The following is a 26,162-nucleotide window of genomic DNA, read 5'->3' as shown; positions in this document are numbered from 1 at the left end:
CCGGCCGCAGTGCACCAGCCACGGCGGCCATTGGAGGGTGAACCAACGGTAAAGGAAGACCTTTCTCTCTGTCTCTCTCTCTCACTGTCCACTCTGCCTGTCAAAACAATAAATAAATAAAGTCTGGGTGTTGATGGCTGAAGAAGGGAGAACAAGGACTCAGCCTTGGCAAGAAATGGTTCCAGAAACAGAATCTAAAGGAAATACTCTGTAGCTGTCCACATCTGCAGACCGAAAAGATTCGGAAAAACAGTTGCAGCTGTACTGAACATGTCATTCCCTAGAATAACTATTTACATAGTGCTTAATCTGTATTAGGCATGTATTGAAAAGTTGCATAATACCCCATAGATATGTACACCTGTTAGAAAAAAAATTTTTAAGTGTTCTAAAAACATATGATAAACAAAAATATTTGAAAAAAAATAAAGGGGTAGAGGAGCATGTGCACAGGTTACATCCAAATGCTACACCGTTCTGTACAAGGCACTCGAGCGTCTGCAGGTTGGGGTCGTCACAGAGGGTCCTGGAACCCATCCCCCATGGATACCTGAGAAGCTGCGTAGAGACAGGCAGGGCATAGGGTCCCCAGAGTCAGACCATCTGGGTTCAGATGTGGCTCTGCCCAGAAGGGCTGTGTGGCCTTGCTCTGTTGCCTCAGTTTGTCCATCTGTTAGATGGGGTGGGTCGGGAACATCTTGGTCTCAGGGCCGCCCTCATTGGAAGTGCTGTGAGGATGAAATGAATTAAAGTCAGTGCTGCTCTTATCATTGTGCCTTCTATTCATCAGCTCTCAACAAAGATTGCCATTCCTGTTACTGACAGGGCCTTGTCCCTGGGATGATTCGAGTCTGTCCAATTTTCTGTCTCTGTGTGGCTGGGTGTGAGATTCAAATCCCTGAAGAGTGTGGTGAGCTCAGCTGGGCCGGCTCAGCAGCTCCTTCCCAGGGGTGGGAGGCGCTTCTTGAGTGACAGCCCCGCTACACAGGGTGCTTGGGGGTGAGGGCAGATACCCAAAGAAGAATCAGAAGGGGGGAGGTGCTGAGCAGCAACACCAGCACAGGCCCCCTGCAAGCACCCTCAAGGTTGTTAGGAGAATCAAAGGCCGCATGTGCAAAGAGCCTGGCACATGGCAGACCCTTAATTACTCCGGTCCTTATTCCGAGCTTCTTCTACAGAGAAAGGAGACTTTGGATTTCTCATTACTACCGCAATGTAGGTTTGGGAAAGAGTGCAAGAGTTTTTGAATGCCGTGTTAAAGCATCTGCACTTTATCCCAAGAAACAAGCAGGAGGCCCCACCATCTGCTGACAACCCCAGAGCCTGTGAGGACTGCCCCCTCCCTGCCCCAGGGGCTACAGTGCGCATTTCCCAAGCCCCCCAGCTGGGTGGCCGGGGGCAACTGGGTTACCATCTGCAGGTCTCAGCATCCTGTTGCGTAAATCCTGGTCACATCTTGGGTTGCTGTGGGGGCTTTGCGAGGTCCTTAGAACTGCGGTAGATGCCCAATAAATCGTCGCAATGATTACACGTAAGGTGAAGTTAAAAAGCTTCACCTCACCAGGCTGATGGAAGATCAATTGGGATCAAAGAGGCCGTAGCACTCTGCACGCAGGAAAATGCTGTGTCCCGGAAGGCGATAGCTCTGTGATTACTGCTGCCGCAAGACACACCTTGCGTCTAAGTCCGATTTTTTCATGAAATCAAGAAACATTAAAAGTGCACATTAATGATATGGGGCATGCTTTAGAAGCATCACATTACAGAAAGGGTGAGTCTCAGAACTGGAGAAATAAAAGGTCGATAATTTAATGTTTTAAATAACTGAAGAATGTTCTCATAGCCTATGACCAATTTCCCAAAACTTAGAACACAATATCACTTACTTAATACTAAGAGGGCACTGAGGGTAATTTAATCTTTCCTTGAAGCTTTCGAATTTCCTTGAAGGCAAGATCAGCAATTTTAAAATACACTGTTGGATCCTCCTGCTCAGTGGTTCTCTTCTGGCTACACATCAGGAGCCGCTTGGGAGCTTTTAAAAAAAATCCTGTTGCCTGGGTCCCATTTCAGACCAAGTGAATCTGAGTCTCTAGGGAGGAGCCTGAGCACTGGAAGTTTTTGAAGCTCCCCAGGGGATTCTGATGCACAGAGCATCTGAGAGCTGCTTGCCCACAGAGGGTGCCTCTGTACTTGGAGATGCAAGCTAAAGAGGCCTGCAGAGGCTGCACCACGCAGGGCCTCATGTGTGACCACGGGGGCACTTGGCGCTAGCCTGTACGTTGGTGAGCTCTGGCAGACTTTTCACAAAAGTGTTAGTCCACTGGGAGTTCAGGTTCAAATGAGCATTCCGTTGACCCCTGGAGCTGAACTGGAAGAGAATCTGGAGGGTTGGCCACTGGAACCGTTTACATTGTATCAGTTATCTTGGCTGTGTAACAAAATAGCCCCCACACCTAGTGGCTTAAAGCAGTGATTAGTTTTCCTGAAGCTGTGGGGCAGCTGGGCACCGCTTCTCCAAGCCTCAGCTACGTTCCCTCATGCGGCTGCCTTAGTTGGCAGGGGAGCTGGAGGTTGGGCTCAGCTGCAAAAAGTGGATCTCTTCCTCCAAATGGTCTTTCGTCTTTGCCTTTTTTCTCAGCCTGTTGGTGTTGGGGCAGTGGTCTAAGACAGCAGAAGTGGAAACTGCAAGGTCTCTTCAAACTTAGCCTTGGAAGTCATAAAATGGTCGCTTCTGCTTTGATACACTGACCAAAGCCTGGTTCTGTTGAGTCAATGCATGGGGGAGAAGACTCTGCCCCTTGATGGGAGGTGTGGCAGAGTCGAATTGCAGAAGGCATGCATTTGATAGGAGGACTTTGTAGCCCTATTTTGCCATCTAGCTTGCAGGCAGAAGACGGTAAAGACTGGCATATGCAGAGGTAGTAGAAAGAGGAGGGTTTAGCCAGTTAATCAGTGAGGTAGCCATTCACCCAATAAACGTTTATGGAACAACTCTTGTTCAGCAGGCACTTTTGCAGACATTGGAGAGGGAGCTATAAATGGCACGGATGGAGTACTGCTCTTGTGGAGTTAAAGGTCTAGGGCTGGGGGAGGGGGCATGCAATAAAAAGTACATCACTCACCATTTGGGGCAGGCGTGGTGGCGCAGTTTGTTAAGCTGTTGTGTGGGATGCCTGCATTGCAGATTGAACTGTTGGTTCCAGTGCTAGCACCTCTGCTTCTGATCCAGCTGCTGCTGCTTCTTTTTAAACTATTTATTTATTTGAAAGGCAGAGTTACAGAGAGAGAAGGAGGGATGGATCTTCTGTCTGCTGGTTTACTCTCCAAATGGCTGCAACAGCTAGGGCAGGGCTGAGTCAGGCTGAAGCCAGGAGCCTGGACTCCATCTGGGTCTCCCACATGGTGGCCAGGATGAAGCACTTCAGCCATCAGCTGCTACCTACCAGGATGCATTAGCAAGAAGCTGAATGGCGAGGGGGTGCGTTGTGGCACAGAGGGTTAAGCTGCCACTTGCAACACCAGCATCCCATACAAGCGCCAGTTCGAGTCCCCGTTGCTCCACTTCCAATCCAGCTCCCTGTTAATGGACTGGGAAAGCAATGAAAGATGGCCCAGCCCTGGCTGTTGTAGGCATTTGGGGAGTGAACCGGTGGATGGAAAAATCTCTGCCCCTTCCATGTCACTTTGCCCTTCAAGCAGATGAAAAAAAAAAAAAAACATTAAAAAAAAATCATGGGGGCGAGCACTGTGGCATAACGGGTGAAGCCTCAGCCTGAAGTGCCAGCATTCCATGTGGGTGCCAGTTCGAGTCCCAGCTGCTCCACTTCCGATCCAGTTCCCTGCCAATGGCCTGGGAAAAGCAACAGAGGGTGCCCCAAGTGTTTGTGCCCCTGACACCTGCATGGGAGATCTGGGTGGACCTTCTGGTTCCTGGCTTCAGCCTGGCCCAGCACTGGCCATTGTGGCCATCTGGGGAATGAGCCAGCAGGTGGAAAAATCTCTCTGTCTCTCACTCTCTCTCTGTAAATCTGCCTTTCAAAAGTAAATAAATCTTTAGAAAAAAAGATATCATTTAATGTGACATTTATAAAGGTGAAAAAACATAGACCAGGATAAGGGATTTAGAAAGCGTATTTCAGACAGGGTGTTTATACTCCAAGAAGCCTCCAGGAGTGAGTAAAATCTAGCAGAAACCTGCATGAAGTGAGAGAGGAGCCGTACAGATGTTTGGAGGTTGGGCAAGTATTTTCTAAGCAGAGAGGTCAGCAAGTGCAAAGGCCCTGAGGCAGGACAGTGTTTCATCTGTTTGAGAAGCAGCAAGCAGTCCAATGTGGCTGGGGCACAGTGAACGAAGGAGAGATGGAGAAGAGTCTGTACGTGGGACTGTATGGACCATGGAAAGCATTTTGAATTTCATCTCAAACATAAGAGAAGAAACCACTGGTAGATTATCTGTGGGACTGAGCTTGATCTTTTGTTTCAAGCCGGCTACTGGTTTGAAATAGACTGGAAACAAGGAGACCAGTGAAGAGATCCCTGCTTAGACAACAGTTGTAGCAGAGAAAATGGTGAATGAAGTCCAATCTAGGGATATTTTGTAGACAGAGTGTATAGCATTTCCTGAACTATCAGATGTGGAGTGTGGAGAAGGAAAGATTAAGCAGTTCAAAGCTCTGGCTTGACGGACTGGGTGAAACGTGGTGATCTTTATTGAGGTGTTGGGGTGCTGGGGAAGGCGGAGGTGAGTGGGGAGGCATCACAGGTTGGTGTTGGATGTGTTAGGGATGCCTTTGAGTGAATATGCTGAGTGGGCAGTTAGCCCTTAGGTCTGGAGTTCAGGTGGGGGCTGCAGACAGAAGTCTGAGTGTTGTCAAAGGGTTACATCAAATCGTGAGTTTTGGGGAGTGGGTCTGATAGTCAGGAGGTCTGCAGACCGAACCCAGGGTTCTCCAGCCTTTAGATGTTGCCAGTGAGGTGGAACGATGAGTGGGGTGCAGAGTCCTGGGTGCCAGTGTTTGTGCAACAGTGGGGCCCACAACCTGCCAGGGAGTCAGGAGGGCTGAGGCTGGCCGAGATGGAACTGATCATTTTGATACGGTCACGTGGAAGTCCCTGGCGACCTTGAGACGGTTAAATGGCACTGAGCGGAGGGGGTTGAAGGGAGAAGATAATTGCAGAGACGTGAAGCTGTGTGTGTGCGTGTGCATATGTGTGATTGTTTAGTTGGGAGAAATTATAGTGTGGTGTGTTAGTGGAAATACCTCACTAGAAAGGAAAAATTATGAATGATGCAGGAGAAAGGGAGATAATTGCAGGAGCGAAGGGTGTTGGATCGAGTGGAAACGGGAGCAGCAGTGAGGACAAGGAGTCCTCTCCCAGGACAGAGAAGGCAGAGCAAATGAGCTCAGATGCAAGCAGATTGAGGATTTGGCAGTGGTAGGGGTGCAGAGAAGTCAGGAGCCCTGTGGAACGTAGAACAAGGAATGGAAGCAGGGTTTAAAGCATTTCCCCGTGAGCATCAAGCCCATCTCTTATCAACAGCCTCTCCCCACCCCCACCACGTGCCAGGCCCAGCGCCAGGCAGAGGGGTTTACAGATGACCCCCCCCCCCCGCAGTGCCCCTGCTGATGGGAGGTTCACAGCCTGGGAAGGGACTCAGATCCGTAACTGACAACTTGAATGGCGCCCGCTAATAATGAGGACGTGTATGCAGCCTTGGGAGAACAAAGAGGGAGTGAGTGAGTTCGCCTGGAGGGGTCAGAGAAGGCTGCACAGAGGTGACAATCAAGCTTCTAAGAGGACTAGAACATTCTCGAGCTTGCTGGAGGGGGAAGGTCATTCAAGGTGGAAAGAGGAGCTGGTGAAAGCCGCGGAATGACAAAGACTTTTTTTGCTTTCCCTGGGCTCCACCTGTCTCTCTTCTTCTCCTCCCGGCTCAGCCCCCTCCTTCCCCAAGCTGTCATCTCTCAGGCTTCCTTGGTTCAAGAGGAAATGTTTCTTTTTGGAAAGTTTAATAAACTTCCGTTCAGCCTGTTCTGAGTCATGACAAAGGTGTGTTTCACACTTAAACAAACGTCTTAGATGTTATTTTTTGCACTTGAGGAATGAGCTATTTTTAAAGAAATTCTAACTCGCCGGGAGTCAACAAGGACGATTTCTGTGACCTGTTTTTGAAGGAGTGAGCTTTGCAGAGCAACGCAGCAGTGCTGGCAGAATCAGAGGACCTGGCGATCCTTTGCTTTAAATCTTCCAGTGAGCCGCTGAGCAGTTTCACCTTACTGGATTGTGTCTTCGAGAAAACTCTCAGGGAGCGTGTAACGATTTGCCCGTATCGCAGTCGGGAAGAGGAGGGCACTGCTCTGTTGATGGTGGATGGGATGAGGAGGAGGAATGCATTTGAGAGAGGTTGAAAAGGTACACCGAGCAGGTGCAGGTGGGCATTTGGCTTCATGGTTACGATACTTTTTGAGACCTTCACATCCTGTATCAGAGTGCTTGTTCCCAGTTCCACTTCCAATTCTAGCTTCCAGCTAGTGCACTCCCTGGGTGGCAGCAGGTGATGGCTCAAGTAGTTGGGTCCCTGCCATCCCTGTGGGAAACCTGAGTTGAGTTTCTGGATCCCAACTTCAGCTTGATCCCACCCCAGCCGTTGCAAGCATCTGTCTGACTCTCTGTGTGTGTGTCCCTCTGCCTCTCAAATGAAAAACACTTTGAAAAAAGAACTGTACAATGAACAAAGGCACTTGCCCCGGCTTCGGAGCTGTCACTGTGCCTATCTATGCTGCTGGCCTCCTCCCTGTAGGCGTCACAGAGTCCCTCCCTCCCCGTACTTGCACAGAGCTCCCTGCCTCTGGGCTGGCCTGAGACTCCTTTGATCGATGAACCTAGGGGAGGTGACACTGGGCTGGTCTCAGGATTCGCCTTTAAGAGATCTGGTTGCTGTTATTGAAGAACGAGAGGCCCCCTGTAGGTAATCCAGTCGCCATTCCAACCATGTTCCCCTGAATTATTCTTGGCAAAGGCAATGCTTAGCTTGTTTGAAAAAGAAAATCCTGAGGCCGGTGTTGTGGTATAGCCGGTAAAGCCGCTGCCTGTCACGCTGGCATCCCATGTGGATACCGGTTCGAGTCCCAGCTGCTCCACTTTCAATTCAGCTCTCTGCTATAGTCTGGGAAAAGCAGCAGAAGATGGCCCAGATACTACCCATGTGGGAGACCCCAAAGAAGCTCCTGGGTCCTGGCTTTGGCCTGGCCCAGCCCTGGCTGTTGCGGCCATTGGGGGAGTGAACCAGCGGATGAAAGAACTCTCTCTCCCTCTCTCTGTGTAACTCTGATTTTCAGATAAATAAGTAAATATTGAAAAAAAGAAAATCCTCTAGTTTTTCTTTTTTAAATTGAGACATTAAAAACTGTACCAACTTATGTTTTGATACATATGAAAATTGTGTAATGTTCAAATCTAGCTAAGCATATCTAGATCCTCAAACATGTATCTTTGTAGTGAAAACACTTTTTAAAGATTTTATTTATTTGAGAAATAGAGTTATACACACAGAGAGAAAGAGACAGAAAGGTCTTCAATCTGCTAGTTCACTCCGCAATGGCCGGATCTGGGCTGATCCAAAGCCAGGAGCCAGGGGCCCAAGCAACTTGGGCCACCTTCCACTGCTTTCCCAGGCCATAGCAGAGAGCGGGATCAGAAGAGGAGCAGCTGGGACTTGAACTGGCGCCATATGTGATACCAGTGCCACAGGCAGAGGCTTGGCCTACTCTGCCACAGCAAAGGCCCTGGTGGAAACATTTAAAGCCCTTTCTTCCAGCTTTTCTGAGCCTCCAGTTTTTATCAGTTCTAAGAGAATTCCTAGGACAGTTTCTTTTCCCCTTTTTAGTGAACCTCAAAGTCGAAACAGAATCTGAAGAGGCTGCTCCCTGGGAGAAGCTGGGAACATCTATCTACAGGCTGTGCTGGGATGAAATGAGAGAAGACACAGGAAAGCACTCTGTCAACCCAGAGCATTGAATAAGTGTCTGTTTTTATTATTAGGATTCTTCTCCCCATAAATGCTTAACTCTTTAGTGATCAATTTTTTAGTGATCAAGTTGATGCTATAGAAACATCCAAGAATATCCAATGAGTTGTTTGGTTTCTCTCTTGCCATTAAAAAAATAGAATCATTATGAACTTATGGCTTTGTCTATATTCAAAGGCTTCTTATTGTTTGTTGTAATTATTCTTTGTGATGATGTCATTGGTCTTTGCCGGGTGAGAGCCGCCTAAAACTGGCTCCTGTGGCCTTTTAGTGTGACCTCATCAGTTTTCGAGAGTGTTCTATTTTTTTCTTTTATTTTAATAAGATTTATTTGAAGGCAGAGTTACAGAGAGACAGAGGGAGACACAAAGGGAAAGAGATCTCCTATCTTCTGGTTCTCTCCCCAGATGGCTGCAAAAGCCAGGCTGAGCCAGGCTGAAGCCAGGAGCCAGGAGCTTCATCGGGGTCTCCCACATGGGTGGCAGGAGCCTAAGTACTGGTGCCATCTTTGGCTTTCCCAGGTGCATTAGCATGGCGCTAGATCAGAAGTGGAGCAGTCAGGACTCCAACTGGTGCTCACCTAGGATGCAAGCATTCACTGCAAGCAGCAGCTTTACCTGCTGTGCCATGAGCCTGGCCTGACAGGGTGCTTTGGATCTGACATGGCACGATGCCTAGGTCCGTCTTACACACTTCCTGCCTTAATCATGCATTCAGCCAGCTCTCCAAAGAGCCCTGGCCTGTTTTCGCGTGGAGTGGTATTTATTTACTTCTTACTTTTGATGAGAGGCAGGAGGAAAGAGCGAGAGAGAGAGAAAGGCTATCATTTGCTGATTCACTACCCAAATGCTCACAACAGCTGAAGCCAGGAGCTGAGGACCCACACTGGGTGGGTGTCAGGGACCCAGTTACTCGAACCATCACTGCTACCTCCCCTCCCAGGATCTGCATTAGCAGGAAGTTGGAGTCAGGAGGCCAGCGCTGGGCATCGAATCCTGGCACAGGAGCTTCTCAACCAGTGACTTAACCACTTGGCCAAATGCCCTGGCGATGGAATTGAGAGACTTCACTGTGCCTCCTAAGGATATGCACTGCTACCGGATTGCGGATTGCTGCTGCTTCTAGGCCTTCGCTGTGCAGTGCACGGAGCTAGAGAGCTGGAGATAGATGTTTTCTTAAACAAGGGGGAAAGCATAATGCTGGCATTTCCAATTTGAATTTAAGAGTACGAATTTTTTACTTAACTTTAGTATTTCCTAGCAACACTAATGTTGTTCTTAAATTGTTTTATCCTACGATGGATAGGCTTTAATTTTTAAAAGGATTTTTCCAGTTGCCCCTCTTCCAGGCCAGCTCTCTGCTGTGGCACGGGAGTGCAGTGGAGGATGGCCCAAGTGCTTGGGCCCTGCACCCCATGGGAGACCAGGAGAAGCACCTGGCTCCTGGCTCCTGCCATCAGATCAGCGCGGTGCGCCGGCCGCAGCACGCCAGCCACGGCGGCCATTGGAGGGTGAACCAACGGCAAAGGAAGACCTTTCTCTCTGTCTCTCTCTCTCACTGTCCACTCTGCCTGTCAAAAAATTAAAAAAAAAAAAAGGATTTTTAATTTATTTGTTTGAAAGGCAGAGTTACACACACACAGAGAGAGAAGGGGGCGGATATATCTTCCATTTGCTGGTTCACTCCCCAAATGGCCACAATGGCCAGGACTGGGCCAGGCCAGGGTCAGAAGCCAGGAACTCCGCTGGGTCTCCTACATGGGTGGCAGGACCCAAATGCTTGGGCCATTTTCTGTTGGTTTCCCAGGTACATTATCAGGGAGCTGACTTGAACCAGAGAGCATATGGGATGTTGGCCTCACAGGTGGCTGTACCACAGTGCCCACCCCCAGACTACTGAAAGACTACTGAAAGAAATTTAAGGTTTCTTTGTTGTTTTATATAATATATCGCGCTGAAGATGTATGGTCAAAAATACTTTTTTAAGGTCACCCGGACAAATCCTTTTTTTTTTTTTGTTCTGTGTGCGATTTTTTTTTAAAGATTTATTTATTTATTTGAAAGTCAGAGTTACACAGAGAGAGGAGAGGCAGAGAGAGAGAAGTCTTCCATCCGGTGGTTCACTCCCCAATTAGCTGCAATGGCCGGAGCTGTGCCAATCTGAAGCCAGGAGCCAGGAGCTTCTTCCAGGTCTCCCACATGGGTGCAGGGACCCAAGCACTTGGGCCATCTTCCACTGCTTTCCCAAGCACTTGGGCCATCTTCCACTGCTTTCCCAGGCCACAGCAGAGAGCTGGATCGGAAGAGGAGCAGCCAGGACTAGAACTGGCGCCCATATGGGCTGCTGGCGCTTCAGGCCAGGGTGTTAACCCGCTGTGCCACAGTGCCGGCCCCTCTGTGTGCAATTTTATCAATCTGATATAAAGTTATGCTTGTATTTTAGCCTGTTTTTTATTGTCAGGACTATTTAAAAATGTATGTGATTTAATGATTTCATTGTTTACGTGACTCCTTTATGTGATTTCAGAGTCAAAGATATCTGAGAAGGCTCGTTCAGAGAAGCTCCCTTCTGCATCCTTTTCCCTCCGCTCTGTCCTCCTTGTCCCCATAGAAACTGCTGTAAAGTCTGGCTCCTGAGCCTCCGCTTTGTTGACGTTTCAGGGCGAGCAATCCTTGTTGAGATGGGAGGCCACCCTGTGGATTGCAGGATGGTTAGCAGGGTGACCTCCCACCCAGTGGATGCCAGTTGTTATAATCAAAAATGTCTAGACTTTGCCAAATGTTGGGGGAGAGGGCAAAATCACACCTACTTGAGAGTCACTGTTTTATTTTTTTTAATATTTATTTATTTTTAAAGATTTATTTTACTTATTTCAAAGGCAAAATTACAGAGAGAGAAGGGGAGAGAGAAAGAGAGAGAGAGATATCTTTCATTTGCTGATTCACACCCCCAGATGGCCACAATGGCTGGGGTTAGGCCAGGCCAAAGCTAGGAGCCAGGAACTTCATCCAGGTCTCCCATGTGGGTACAGGGGCCCAAAGACTTGGGCCATCTTCTGCTGCTCCCCCAGGCACATAAGCAAGGAGCTAGAATTGGAAGTGGAGCAGCCGGGACTCAAACTGGCACCCATATGGGATGCCAGTGTTGCAGGTGGTGGCTCAACCTGTTATGCCACACCAGCCTGTATTTATTATTTATTTGAAAGGCAGAATGATGCAGAAGATGTACACACAGAGGGAGACATGGAAAAAGAAAGAGATCTTCTATCTGTTGGTTCATTCCTCAGATGGCCTCAAGGGCCAGCGCCTGGGCCAGGCCGAAGCCAGGAGCCTGAAACTCCATCCAGGTCTTCATGTGGATGGCAGGGGCCTAAGCACTTGGACCATCCTCTGCTACTTTCCCAGGTGCATTAAAAGGGAGCTGAGTTGGAAACAGAGCAGCTAGGACTTAAATTGGAGCTTCATTATGGGAAGCTGGTGTTGCAAGCAGTGGCTTAACCCAATGTGCTACGCACTGGCCCCAAGAGTCACTGTTGGAAAGAAAACAATTTCTTGCTGACCTGTGAGAATTTGACCTCCAGTCTAAAATATATCCGTTCAATATTAAACGGTCAGTTTAGGCAATCACTTTGTACCAACATGATTACTAATTTTGGGTGCCAGGAACCATTTACGATGTGCTGTCCCAGTGGTCCAGAATCTGCTTACATTAGTACTGTTTGTGGATTATGGTCGAAATGAAGACACACACTGACAAGCTTCTCTTAGGACTTGCCTATCCCTGAAAGCACCGGTACGTCCACCCAGAGGCCCACGAACCCCACAGCACTTGCCCTGCCTTGTGAAAAGTCTGGGGCTGGCTGATTTCTTAGGGCTTCCCTGATGTCTTTTGCCTTTTTTATTTTTTCTACAACTGTCGGCGCTTGCTTCTCAAACAGGGGTGGGTGGACAGTATTGAGAGAACCAAGTTGCATCCTGGGTCTCCCACTTCCCAAGCTCTGTGGTGTACAGCAGGTTACTTACTTGGAACCTCGTCTATAAATTGAGATTAAAGTCAGGGCCATTGTTGTGGCACACTGCGGTAAGCCACTGCCTGTGATGCTGGCATTCCTTATGAGCTTTCTGCTAACGTGCCTGGGAAGGCATCAGATGATGGCCCAAATGCTTGGGCCCCTGCCACCCACGTGGGAGACCTGGATGGAGTTCCTGGCTCCTGGCTTCAGCCTGGCCCAGCTATTGTGGCCATTTGGGGAGTGCATCAGTGGATGAAAGATTATCTCTCTCTGCCTCCTCCTCTCTCTGTGTAACTGACTTTCAAATAAATAGAATAAATTTTTTTTTATTATTTTTGACAGGCAGAGTGGACAGTGAGAGAGAGAGAGACAGAGAGAAAGGTCTTCCTTTGCCGTTGGTTCACCCTCCAATGGCCACCGCGGCTGGCGCGCTGCGGCCGGCGCACCGCACTGATCCGATGGCAGGAGCCAGGAGCCAGGTGCTTTTCCTGGTTTCCCATGGGGTGCAGGGCCCAAGCACCTGGGCCATCCTCCACTGCACTCCCTGGCCACAGCAGAGAGCTGGCCTGGAAGAGGGGCAACCGGGACAGAATCCGGCGCCCTGACCGGGACTAGAACCCGGTGTGCGGGCGCCGCAAGGCGGAGGATTAGCCTAGTGAGCCGCGGCGCCGGCCAAATAGAATAAATATTTTTAAAAGAAGTTGTACCTATTTAGTAGGATTGTCGCAAGGATTAAACACATGATGCATGCAAAGTGCTTAATATACTGGCACATAATAAGTGCTTAATAAATGTTGGCCATTAGTATAATTACTACCAGAGCTCCTGGTTAGTGGTGTGCCAGGAAATATTCAGAACCACAGGATAAGCAAGGAATATCTTTCTGGAGTGTGAATTTTGCTTGAAGAGTTAGGGAAACAGGCCTTGCATTTTTCTCCTAAAGGGCAGTAATTAAAAACATCATTTTCATGTTAAAACAAACATGGGAGTAGAAGGTGTAATTTGCATCATAAAGAAGTTAGACTTCAAAGAAGTCTTAGCCTTGGGGCTGATGGATTTGTCCCCAGACCTCCCGGGCAAGCTGACTCAATCTCAGCTGGGAGAATACTTTGGGGGGTGGGTAGTGGGGGAAACATTTCAGCAGTAGCTCTGGGCTGTTTTACTATCTTAGATAGAAGTGTCAGGAATATTAGAAAAAACTCTGGAAGAAGTGAGAGCTTTCTGGTTAGAAGTCCTTGCTCTCTTTTGATATAGATTCCCACAGTTCCAAATCGCCTTGGGGTTTGCTACCTGAGGAAGGAGATTGGGAAAATTTGCTGGAGATTCATTCAACAAATGTTGATTAAGTGACTGCTACATGCATGGTGCTGTTGTGATGGGTACTAACAGGATGACAAGGAAAATTCTACAGTCTACCAGTTATTCCACGCCAACAGCTGCCAGGGCCTCCATAAGCAAACTGAGAAAAGGAGAAGTAGGGGGAATGGGTTTGAGGTTTGGAAGATCAGGCAGCTCTGGATGGCTGTGTAGCATGTGGGACATCCAACTGGATCGTGAGTAGGCTGCTGAATGAGAGTGTGCAGCCACAGCGCTCAGTGGGGACTTGCAGACGTTTGTGGTAGAGTTGGGAGTCCAAGCGACAGCATCCAGGGCTGCAGGATACCATCATGTGACGTCTGAATGTCCCACTGGACAAAGTCCCCTATACAGTTATCTCAGCCTGGTGACTCAGGTACATTCTAGCGTGATTTTAATATTCCAGGGAGGCAAATACTATGCGAAGGGAATGAGAGATTATCCCCTGTTTTGTTTCGACTCCAGCAAAAGTTGTTCACCATTTCGAGAGCATCTTGTTGTCAACAGCAGTTTTGCTAGGATATTCAGGACACAATAGCTGCTGGCGCCACGGCTCACTAGGCTAATCCTCCACCTAGTGGCGCCGGCACACCGGGTTCTAGTCCCGGTCGGGGCGCCGGATTCTGTCCCGGTTGCCCCTCTTCCATGCCAGCTCTCTGCTGTGGCCCGGGAAGGCAGTGGAGGATGGCCCAAGTGTTTGGACCCTGCACCCATATGGGAGACCAGGAGAAGCACCTGGCTCCTGCCTTCGGATCAGCACAGTGCGCCGGCCGCAGCACACCAGCAGTGGCGGCCATTGGAGGGTGAACCAACGGCAAAAGGAAGACCTTTCTCTCTGTCTCTCTCTCTCTCACTATCCACTCTGCCTGTCAAAAAAAAAAAAAAAAAGACACAATGGCATCGGCAGCTGTTGAGTTTGGGTCCTTGCTTCTCAGACTGTAGGGTGCACGTGAATCACGTGGGGATCAACCTCCCTTCCTCCCAGCCTTCCTCCCTCCATTGGCTCCTTCCTTCCTTTTAAACACTGGAAGAGGCTGTGTGGGTTATAATGGAAGGTTCCAGCAGAAGAGGGAGTGGCTGCCCATATCACAGAGGACAAACCGTGGAGTGAAGCTCTGCAGAGGGCAGGAAAGGGGAGCGTGCAGCCAGGCACCGGGCAGCCTCCCGGCTTCTGTTGAGAGGAGTTTTGGTGTTTGTAACAGGAGGGAAGGAGCGCAGCACAGCTGGAGATGCAGGAAGTCAAATCCTCCATATCCTACTCCTCATCAGCTGCCTTTTCGCCTTCAGCTTCTTCCTAAGGAGCTGGCTTACATAGGGGAGGAGTGGGAAATGCAGAGTGAGGAGGCCAGGTCAACTTCTCATCTCCCAGGACAAGGGCTCCGGAAAATAGCACACGAGTCAGGTGTGACTGTCGCCACCACTGCTGCATGGTTATTGTCCCTCTAGGTCAGTGCTGGCCGATAGGATGTTCTGCAAGGGTGAGAATGTTTTGTCTCGCTGCTCTCTGGTGTGGTAACCACTCCCCATACGCGGCCACAGAGCACTTCATATACGTCTAGTATGGCTGAATTCTAAGTTTTCTTTCACTTCAGCTAATTTACATGTGGCTAGCGTCTGTTTATGGATGGGGCTGCTGGTAGAACCTCAAAGATGAGTACCTGACATAAGGGGCTGTGTTGTTTGGGCCTGAGAGCCCTGGGCTGGGAGCTAGGTCAGTCTGCCTGCTGCAGTGACTTTCCTGGCTGGCTGACCTTGGGCAATTTGCTTCCTTCTTGGAGTCCCAAGGTCCTCCATTCGCTTCTCAGTGGGGAGACAGAGCTGCCAAATGAACTAGGCTTGTGAAGGACCAGGAAGTGTGAAGGTCTGTCCACTGCTCCAGGAGGGGGGACAGTGCACCCCTTCCTGCTAAGCATCTTTTCTAAGGATGGCATACAACAGGGCCAAGGCCATGCTGCAAAGATACCTCCTCTCCGCCCTTCTACTCCTCTGGGACTTAGTTGCTTCCTTCTTTTTGGACCAATTAGTGTAATTATTTGATTAACATATTTCTCTCTCCTACTTGTCTCCAGCCCCACTGGGGTAGAGACAGTGTAAACTCTTTGCTTGATTTTGTATCCCTAGGGCCAAGCACATAGTAGGTTCTCAGTAAATTTTTGTGCAATGAATGGATGAAACAGGAGATGCTGGTGTTGGAACTTAGGCATGGTTTCTTTCTTTCTTTTTTTTTTTTAAGATTAATTTATTTATTTGAAAGGCAGAGTTACAGAGAGGTAGAGGCAGAGAGAGAGAGAGAGGGAGGGAAGGAGGGAGGGAGTGGTCTTCTGTGCACTGGTTCACTCCCCAAATGATCACAATGGCCGGAGCTGTGCTGATCCAAAGCCAGGAGCCAAGAGCTTCTTCCAGGTCTCTCACGTGGGTGCAGGGGCCCAAAGGACGTGGGCCATCTTCTACTGCTTTCCCAGGCCATAGCAGAGAGCTGGATTGGAAGTAAAGCAGCTGAGACTCAAACCTGCACCCAAATGGGATGCTGGCACGATAGGTGGTGGCCTTACCCGCTATGCTACAGCACTGGCCTCGAAGTGTGGTTTTAAAGCACATTGAGCTCAGAATGTTTACAATACTTGGTACCTTCTGTATACACATACTGGAAGGGATCCACAATACCCAACATAGAGGCTTGGTTTACTAAATGATTTTTTTTAAGGTTTATTATTTATTTGAAAGTCAGAGTTACACAGAGAGAGAAGAAGAAGCAGAGAGAGAGAGGTCTTCCATCCGTTGGTTTACTCCCCAATTGGCTGCAATGGCTGAAGCTGTGCTGATCCGAAGCCAGGAGCCAGGAGCTTCTTCTGGGTCTACCACATGGGTGTAGGGACCCAAGGACTTAGGCCATCTTCCACTGCTTTCCCAGGCCATAGCAGAGAGTGGATTGGAAGTGGAGCAGCCAGGACTAGAACCGGTACTCATATGGGATGCTGGCACTGCAGGCAGCAGCTTTACCTGCTATGCCACAGCACTGGCCCCATAGATGTATATTTATAACCTTTACCCGCTATGCCATAGCACCGGCCTCTTACTAACTGATTCTTAAGATGGAACACGTGGGGCGGGCATTGTGGCACAGCAGGGTAAGCCACCACTTGGGATGCCCATATCCTCTATCAGAGTGCATAGAATCCTGCCTCTGCTTCCAATCCAACTTCCTGCACACCTTGGGAGACAGCAGATGATAACTAAAATACTTGGATCCTTCTACATCATGTCTCTAGGGAGGCCTGGATGGAGTTCTGGGCTCCTGGCTTTGGCTTGACCTGGTCCTGGCTGTTGCAGGTATTTGGGGAGAGAATCAGCAGATGGAAGATCTCTTTCTCTCTTGTTGCGTGGCCTTTAAGTAAATAAAAATATACATTTTTAAAGGAAAAAATACAATATAGAGAAGAATATTTAGTTACACAAATAGAAGTATCATTACCTTAAATGAAAAAAAATCAAAGCAGAGGTGTATGATACCATTTGTAAAAGATATACATTTATATGCATAGAAAAAGATTGGAACAATATATGCAAATATTAACAGTGATTATTGTCATTGAATGGAATTAGGAGGTGACACATTTATTCTTTTTTTTCCTAAAAGGTCTATTTGATTTATTTTTAAATATATCAAATGAATCCAGAAAAAGCAAAAATAGATACAGAAAGTAGGTTAGTGGTTGCATGTGGCCGAGAGTGGGAATGGGAATTAGCAGCAAATGAGCAGGATGGAACTTGTGGGGGAATCCAGAAAATGCTGTTTTCTGAAACTGATTTATACTGATGTTGCACCACTCAATAAAGTTACTAAACATCACTGAATTGCACATAGGAAATTTAAAATTTTATGAAATGCAGGTATACTTCAGTAAATTGCTAAAAACATATTATATGTATATTTATTTAATTTTTAAAAGATTTATTTATTTATTTGAAAGTCAGAGTTACACAGAGAAAGGAGAGGCAGAGAGAGGGAGGGGTCTTCCATGCGCTGGTTCACTCCCCAGTTGGCTGCAATGGCTGGAGCCACAGCAATCCAAAGCCAGGATCCAGGAGCTTCCTCCTGGTCTCCCACGTGGGTGCAGGGATCCAAGGACTTGGGCCATCTTGTACTGCTTTCTCAGGCCATAGCAGAGAGCTGGATCAGAAAAGCAGAAGCTGGACTTGAACTGGCGCCCATATGGGATGCTGGCGCTGCAGGCAGCGGCTTTACCTGCTATGCCATGGCACTGGCCCCGTAGATGTGTATTTATAACCTTAAACATTAAAACAACACAGGAATAGCTAAAGTCTTTTGTCCCCTCACTCAATTCTACTTTCTAACCAGTCACAATTGGTATTTAATTCTTTTTAACCTTTGTTTATGCAGACTCCAGCATATACACTATAGATATGTCAATTTCTGCAATTTCCTTCTTTCTCATGGGACATAGAGAATTTAACTGCCCTGGGAGGTGGAATTAGGGTAGAGGAAGCAGTCAGGGGCAGGATGGAAGAAGCACTCTTGAACTTTTAACTTGCTTGGCTTTTGTATTAGTTACCTTTTTATGTTAAGATTTATTTATTTTGAGCCGGTGCCGCGGCTCACTAGGCTAATCCTCCGCCTTGTGGCGCCGGCACACCGGGTTCTAGTCCCGGTCGGGGCACCGGATTCTGTCCCAGTTGCCACTCTTCCAGGCCAGCTCTCTGCTGTGGCCAGGGAGTGCAGTGGAGGATGGCCCAAGTGTTTGGGCCCTGCACCTCATGGGAGACCAGGATAAGCATCTGGCTCCTGCCATCGGATCAGCGCGGTGCACCGGCCGCAGTGTGCTGGCCGCGGCGGCCGTTGGAGGGTGAACCAACGGCAAAGGAAGACCTTTCTCTCTGTCTCTCTCTCTCTCACTGTCCACTCTGCCTGTCAAAAGAAAAAAAAAGATTCATTTATTTTGAAAGAGTTACAGAGAGAGAGAGAGAGATATCTTCCTCCTACTGGTTCACTCCCCAGATGGCTAGGCCGAAGCCAAGAGCTTCATCCAGGTCGCCCATGTAGGTGGCAGGGGCCCAAACACTTGAGCCATTTTCTGCTGCTTTCCCCAGGCCATTAGCAGGGAGCAGCTGGGACACAAACCAGCGCCCATATGGGATGTTGGAGTTACAGTCTGTGGCTTTACCTTCTAAACCACAATGCTGGTCCCCAATTGCATGTTTGTGTCATGAGTGTTTGGAGTTGTAAACCCAATACAGATATTGAAATAAGAGATACTAATAAATCCTTAATGCCATGCATTCCTAATTTACAATATTAAAGCCAGTATAGGACACCATGCTGAGTGCCTTAGATGAACTGTCTCATAGAATCTTTGTAACACTATGAATTTTGCAATATTAGTATTATTTTAAAGATTTATTTATTTATTTGAAAGGTAGAATTACAGAGAGGGAGAGGCAGAGAGAGAGAAAGAGAAAGAGGTCTTCTATCCGCTGGTTCACTCCCTAAATGGCCGCAAAGGTGGAGGTGGGTCGATTTGAAGCCAGGAATTAAGAGCTTCTTCCAGGTCTCCCACTCAAATGCAGGTACCCAAGGACTTGGGCCATCTTCTACTGCTTTCCCAGGTCATAGCAGAGAGCTGGATTGGAAGTGGAGCAGCCGGGACTTGAACTGGCACCCATATGGGATGCCAGCACTGCAGGCAGCAGCTTTACCCATTATGTCACAGTACCAGCTCCAAAGATTTATTTGGTTCACTTTCCAGATGGCCACAATGACCCAGGCTAGGACAGGTCGAAGCCAGGAGCTGGGAGTTTCTTCCTGGTCTTTTACATGGGTTCAGGGGCCCAGGGACTTGGGCCATCTTCCATTGCTTTCCCAGGCACATTAGCAGGGAGCTGGATTGGTAATGGAACAGCTGGGACTCGAACTGGTGCCCTTGTGGAATGCTCGTGCTGCAGGTTGTGACTTAATCCACTGCACCACAATGCCGGCCCCGGAAACATTATTATTCTGATTTGCTAGATGAGTAAACTAAGACCTAGTGAAAGGCCACCACAAAACACACCAAACACCCGAGTAACAGAGAAGGTATATTGTGTGTGTGTGGGGGGGGGGGGGGGCAACAGGCTGTCTTCTCATGCAGCAGCCTGTACTGGGATAACAGATTTTTAAAAAAATATTTATTTTATTTATTTGAAAGAGTTACAGAGAGAGAGGTCTTCCATCTACTGGTTCACTCCCCCAGGTGGCTGCAACAACTGGAGCTGCACCAATCCAAAGCCAGGAGCCAGGAGCTTCTTTTGGGTCTTCCACGTGGGTGCAGGGGTCCGAGGACTTGGGCCATCTTCTGTTGCTATCCCAGGCCACAGCAGAGAGCTGGATCAGAAGAGGAGCAGCCGGGACTAGAACCAGCGCCCTTAATGGGATGCCAGCGCTTCAGGAAGGGTTTCAACCCCCTGTGCCACAGTGCCGGCCCCAAGAGGAGACCAGATCTTATATAGCTTTGCCGAGGTAAATACGTGGGAGTAGCGAATCCCATTAGGGTGGGGGTGGAGCTTGTGGTTGGGCCATTCGGTCACCTGCTTTCTGGTCGGCCAGGCTGGGCTTGGGATCAAAGCTGATGGTACAAGATGGCGTCTGGGGCTTGAGATGGCGCCCCTTAGGAGAGGGCACCATTTTACTGAGATTGATTTTCCAAGGTCACGCAGCTAACGGGCAGTGAATTTGGATACTGACACTGTAGTGTCTCTCTCCCTCTGACATACTTGTGTTCGTCCTGCAAAACCCAGCTTTGGTGGTCCCGCGTACCTGTGGACTCTCCCCTAAGCAAACTGGGCAGCGAGATGACCTTGTCCTCAGTGAGGAGACACAGCTGAGGGATTACAGTCCAGTGCCGGTTTGCCAGGGCTTCGTGCACGCAGAGGGAGTTGGGGTCATGCATCTCAGGCAGCCAGCGAGCTCCGCAGAGGGTGTTCTGCGCTCATAAGGCCGCCTGGGAGTTTCCTGGAGGCTTTGGAAGGTGTGGGCGGCCAGAGGTGGGGACCTGGGGCTTTGCACCTGTCTCGGGAGGTTCAGGGGTGTCACACACCTGGACGTATTCTGCAGACAGCCAAGTGTGGCTTGGAGGGTCAAGGCCTCATCACCAAGGCTTTTGTAGTTGCAATGTTTACGCTTTATTCTGTGAGTGAAGCTGAGCCGCATATTATCAGAAAGATGAGAAGCAGCCCCGGGGATCTTTTATGGGCGATCCCTCTCGCGGCGGAGCCCCTCAGCCCTGACACCCGGATGGTCACCTCGGTTTTCAGCCCCAGGGTGATAGCTGCTCCGTGCATCCCAGCACGCAGCACGGTGCCTGGCAGGCTATTTAGTAACGACTTGACTGCCAGGCAAGTCGGGCACCACGGTGGCGGTCGGGAGCTGGAGAATGGAAAGTAAACCTGAGCGTCTTTCCTAGCGCCGCCCCCCCGGGGCACAGGGCAGGGTCGGTGTTCTGCCAAAGCCGGACCCGATCCTGCGCAAACTCAGTCCCAGGGAGGTTACTGAGGGCTGAAGAAAGGACAGGTAGGTGATGGCGGCAATTTCTGCTCAGTGCCAGGAGCATTCACGTCTATTGTCTTAGGCCACCTCCCCCACAGAATCCTAATCAGAACCAGACCCGGCATCAGAATTCCTGCCCCAGTTTTCCCCGACGCGGAAACTGAGGCTCAGCGTGGTTCCGTCACTTGGCCAAGGTCACCCGGCCGGCTGCGGGGTGGGGGCGGGGGAACCTTCTAACAAGTCAAAGCCCAACGGCCCGCCCCTCCTCCACCCGGGGAGACACTGCGGCGCCTACTCCGTTTGCGTAGCCGCCGGCGTTCGGGGAATCCCGCCAGGGGCCGCGGAGCCAGCCGAGGGCGGCTGGCTACGGCCGCCCAGAGGGATCTCAGGTTCGGAAGTTACGAAGTTTCCGTGCCTTTCGCGCGACTCCCAGTGTAGCTCGTTTCCGCGCCCCGGCGCGTTACGCCGCTAGCGCAGCGGGGCTCAGGTGCTGCAGCAGGGGGGAGCGGCCCGGCGCCGGGAGGAAGGCGGGGACGCAGTTTACGTAAGCGTCCGCTCGCAGGTGCATGCGGCCGCCGCCGGCGTGTGCTCCCTGCGCGCTCCCAGGTGCGCAGTTGGCGCAGGCGCCGGCGCGGCGCGGCGGCGGGCGGGCGCTGGCTGGCGCTCTCAGGTGCGGCAGTGCGCGCGTGGAGGGGGCGCGCGGAGAGCGAGGGGGGCGGGCTTTCCGTTCCCCAGCAGCCGCGGGGCCCGCCCCCCAGCTCGGCCAATGGGCACTCTCGGCGGCGTCACGTGCTCGCCACCGCCGCCGCCGAAGCGAAGACCGGAGCCGCGAGCGCCACCAGGGCAGCAGCCGCCGCAGCCGCCGCCGCTGGACTGAGGAGCCGGAGACGCGGGCGGACGAGGTGGCGGCGGCGGCGGAGCAGGAGCGGGCATCGGGCGCGGGCAGAGCGTGTTGGCGCGGGTAGGCTGCGGCGACGGGGCAGGCGCCTGCGCGGCGGGCCGTCCCGGGCGGGCGGTGGTTGAGGCGGCGGTTGAGGCGGTTGGCGGAGCCGGCCCGGGCCCCGCATTGTTTGTTGTGCGTCCTTAGCAGCGGTGGCGGCGGCGGCCGGGCGGGGAGCGGGGAGCAATCCCGGCCCGGTGCTCCGGCATTGTGACCGTCGCCGCCGCTGCGGTGTCCCGGCCGCTCCGGGCAAGGGCAGCTGGCAGCCTTCCTCACCTTCGGGGGACGGGGTCCCGGCCCAGACCAAGGGGAGGGCGTGGGCAGTGTGGGGACCGGGCGCCGGGAGGTCTGGGTAGGATGGAGGGCGAGGGGCTTGGAGCAGGTGTTGGAGGACATAGGGGGCAGGAGCTAGGGTAGAGGCGTGGGGGGGGGCAGGTAGGGGGTGCGGGCAGGTTTGGGGTGAAATGGAGGGTGGAGGTATCCGGGTCGCCGGAGGATGAGGGCCTTCGGGCAGGTTTTTTTTTTTTTTTTTGGGGGGGGGGAGCTGGGGGTTAGGGCGAGCGGCGAGAGGGATGTAGGACATTCCTGTGGGTGGGGGAGCCCGTATGGGGTGGGCTGGAGGGCGCTTTGGGGAGAGCAGAGGGGAGTGGGATGGGACCGGGGAGTCGGAGGCAGGAATGGAAGGAGCGGATGTCCCGGCCGGTGCTGCGTGCGAGGGGCAGGGAGCGGGGCAGATACTGAAAAGGCCACCGGACGCGTGTGGAGGAGAATGGCGGAGGAGGGGTCCCGGTAGGGGGAAGGGTGGCCGGCAGGGTAGGTGGGCATCGGGGGGGTCTCTCGAGTGACGGTGAGGGAAATGTAGGGTGTCCCGGCTGAAGGTGTTGTCGGAGGGTAGGCCCGAGGCTCCCGGAGACCGCGAGGGGCGTCTGGCCAGGAGGCAGGGATGGGGAGTGTGGGGTGCAAGGAGACTGGGGGAGACGTGGGGACAATGGGTTAGGGCGATGAGGATGAACAGGAGGAGGAGGTGCGCGGGGCATTGGTGGGCGTCCGAGGGAGGGAGGGAGAAGGTGTTGGCCCGGGCAGGGAGCCGCAGCCCAGGAAACTTGGGTTGGGGGCGCTTTGGACATGTGTGGGCCACAAGGGAGTGGAGGGGAGAGGGAAGGATGGCAGGGGAGGTGTGGGGACTCATGGATGGACATGCTTATGGGTAAGGAAGTGTGGGGAGAAGTTGGGGAGAAGGAAGGAGATGGGGGTGTGGGTGAAGGGGAATGAGAAGAGCAGGCAGAGGGGCTTCCGAGGGAATGTGTCCAGGTCTGGGATACCACGCATGGAGAGAGGGAAACACAGGTGTGGGGCCATGGACTTTGTGCTTAGGGAGAGGGAAAGAGGGAGTGGAGACGCAAGAGGGGAAGACGGGATATTTTGGAGTAGAGGATGTAGAAGAATGTGTAGTACCTAAACTGGGGTAGGGAGGGGAAGGTAGGTGTGTGTGGGCATGTCTGTGAGTAGGAAGGGCTGTTGGTGTATTATATTGGAGGGGTGCAGGTTTAGGGCAAGAAACCACTGTTTAGGTTGGAGAGAGTTAGGAAAGCAGGTTGCTTATGGAAAGTCCAAAGTGTGGGACTATGGGGAGGGATTGGAATATTTTGAGTCTTGAGAGATTAAAGGGGCCAGAATTTTTAGGTTACTGAAAGTATAAAGGAGGGTAGAGTGTAGAAGTTGGGGGGAAAAGGCAACCTAAAAGGAGAGGATTAAAATCCAGATTTAGAGGAACTGGAGATGGAGAGAGGTCGGGGGCAGGGGATGTGGATCCTGGACTGATGTTCATGGAAAAGGGGAAACATTAAATCCTGTACCATATATGAAAGTTCAGGCTTCTAGGATCGAAGCCTGATTTTAATCCCAGAACCCATTGAATAGGGGAGGGATAAGGGAGAGCTGAGTACATATTCCCAAGTCTGGAGGAGGTGTGTGGTGGGCATTGTCCTAGCGTATTGGTTTGACAACTGGACAGATAGAGGAGCTTTACAGTGTCATGAGGAGTGCACCAAGAATGAATGGAAGTGGGCTGCAGCAGGTGTAGGGCAGATGAGATGTCTTTGTGAAACTGCAGGAGAGGGCCCAGCTGCCAGCAGCATTCAAGTAGCTGTGTGAGCCGGAGGAAGGGATACCTTGGTGTACCTCAGATACCTTGGTGCTTTCTGGGTAATGGGGCAGTATCAGGCATCGGGTGATATAGTATCTGACTCCCTTGTTATAGGCAGACTGAAGTGATGTACACACAGCTTTCAAAACTGGCAGAAATGGAGCCTTTTCATTCTTCAGCTCTCTTTGATAGGGTGAATAACTGAGACTGCATCAGCTTTTGTCCCACCTAGTTCAAGTAAAATTTAGTTGGAGGCTTTTTGGATTCCGTGGTATTTTGGTTTGAGTTGGGGAGTGTAATATTAAAATTACGGAGGAAAGACCTTTCTGGGGTTGGGTGGACATATGGCCATCAGCTTGTAACCACATGGGAAATAACCTTTAGGGGTCTGAGCACAGGCGTTAGCTGGGCAGGTGTCATTCAGCATTGTGTGGCTTGTGTTAGATTCTTTGGGATTTGGAAGGATTAAGCAAACTGCTTTGAGACTGCTTCAATAAGCAGAGTTTCCTAGAATCCTGAAAAATGAGTTCTTTGACGCTGAAAACTCAGTCTTGTCAAATTTTGGTAAAAGAAAAAAATAAATTTCATCATTTTGCAGGAATAACTTGTCACTCTCTGAGCTTTGTGTAGTGTGTAGTATGTACCTAGTATGATTTCAAATAAAAGGCCTGCTTGGAGAGTTGGGAGCTTTCTGGGTTGTTTAGTTTTTGTCTCGTTAATTTAGGATGCATCTTAATGCAGCCATTGTATGCTCAAATAATAAAGTTTGAGTGGAAGTGGGAATCTTGCCTAAACTTAATGAGGGCTGAACAGAACGTCAAATTTAAAGCAATCTGAATCTGTGAATACAAATATTTTAAACACAGCCTGGAAGCTAATGATTTTTGAAATCTAAATTTCAGGTGTGTCATGCAGGCTGCAAAATAATGCTTTGAAGGCATTGCTTTAAGATTTTTTTTTTTTGGAGGGAAAGGTTTTTAAGTATAGTAGGCTTTTGACTGAAACTCTTGGGGAGTATTTTGGGATTTGATGTATGTATGGATTATAATTAGTGGGAGCATATCTAACCCCCTTTGCTCCTTGGCAGAGAATTTGAGCAATAAGGTGTTTGCTGAAAAGAATGACCTTTGAAAATTCTCAAAAATATGGCCATTGTTTCCCCTTTGTATTTTTAAAGTCCATTGTGCTAGTTCATTTTATTGATTTGAGGTGAGCAGTACTTTCTTGCTCAGAATACTCAATTCTGCCATAGTGTTCTGATGTGACGGGGTCATTTGTAGGCACTTAAAACTATTATCCCTAAGTTTATGAACCAAGGAAAGCAGGTTATTTAGGCTTTGTAGGCTAAATAATTGGGATGTGGTTTTTATTTTCGTTGGTGACTTGCTGGACAAGACACTTAATCCCTTTGTGCTTGTTTCCTTCCAGAAACCTGACTCTCTCCCTCCCCCTGAGAATTGAGATGGTTTATATAAACCAAATTTAAGTCTTTTGGGAAAACTAGAACTGTGTAAATATGCCGATAGATTTTACTTGTTTAATTCCTTTTTCCTACCCCCCCCCCCCCCCCCCCCCCAGTTTTTAGACGCTAATTGTACTTCAGAATCTGCCATTAAGTGGACTAGTTGGTCATGAGAAGCTTGGATAGAGATGAAACTTCTGTGACTATCGGAGATAGTTGCAACTTTAGGTTGTTTATTCTTTGTCATCTGTCTATTTACCTTTCCTGGCTTATTTCTGCAGCTGAGTATTGGTGTTGATTTGAATTCTTCAGCCTGAGCAAAAGCTTATGGTTTCTAGCTATAGGCCAAATTGTTTCCAAGTGTGATTTCCAGAGGTGGAGTATTCCTCTAACTCAGTGAACTGAATTCTTAAATCAGGAATGATAAATACAATGCATTGTTTCAAAATTGATTGATTCTCAGTGACGTGAACAAAATAAGTACTCTCTCCTTTTTGCTAGTGGCATTAAACTTCCTTGTTAGTTATTGAATACTTTTTTCCTTTTTAAAGTTTTGGTTATTAGTTGATTACTGATTACTTGGTATTTCAAAGTCCATTGACAGGTTTTGCTCCATTTGAGGGGGAGTGATTTTTTTATTTTTTTTATTTTTATTTTTATTTTTTTTTACAGGC

The 26,162-nt window shown here is 49.8% G+C and overlaps 1 protein-coding gene across 13 annotated transcripts in view; it reads left to right on the top strand.

The window, feature by feature from the left end:
* Positions 1 to 20,765: 20,765 nt before the first annotated feature.
* STRBP (spermatid perinuclear RNA binding protein) overlaps positions 20,766 to 26,162 on the top strand; it is a 151,173-nt gene continuing 145,776 nt past the window's right edge. For 5 of the 13 annotated variants that reach the window (XR_007923223.3, XR_016211868.1, XM_051855438.3 and 2 more), the window contains exon 1: positions 21,730 to 21,901. The gene's annotated coding sequence lies outside the window, so the exon portion shown is untranslated. Of the gene's footprint in view, positions 20,965 to 21,212; positions 21,330 to 21,729; positions 21,902 to 26,162 lie in introns of those variants that run through there. The other 8 variants (XM_051855432.3, XM_089302310.1, XM_089302348.1 and 5 more) reach the window with 5 other exon arrangements.

This window comes from Oryctolagus cuniculus, chromosome 1, assembly GCF_051225735.1.
Source record: "Oryctolagus cuniculus isolate XC-2025 breed Fujian yellow rabbit chromosome 1, ASM5122573v1, whole genome shotgun sequence".
Lineage (NCBI taxonomy): Eukaryota > Metazoa > Chordata > Mammalia > Lagomorpha > Leporidae > Oryctolagus > Oryctolagus cuniculus.
The sequence above is the reverse complement of the archived record's forward strand: the minus strand, read 5'-3'. Positions and strand labels throughout refer to the sequence as shown.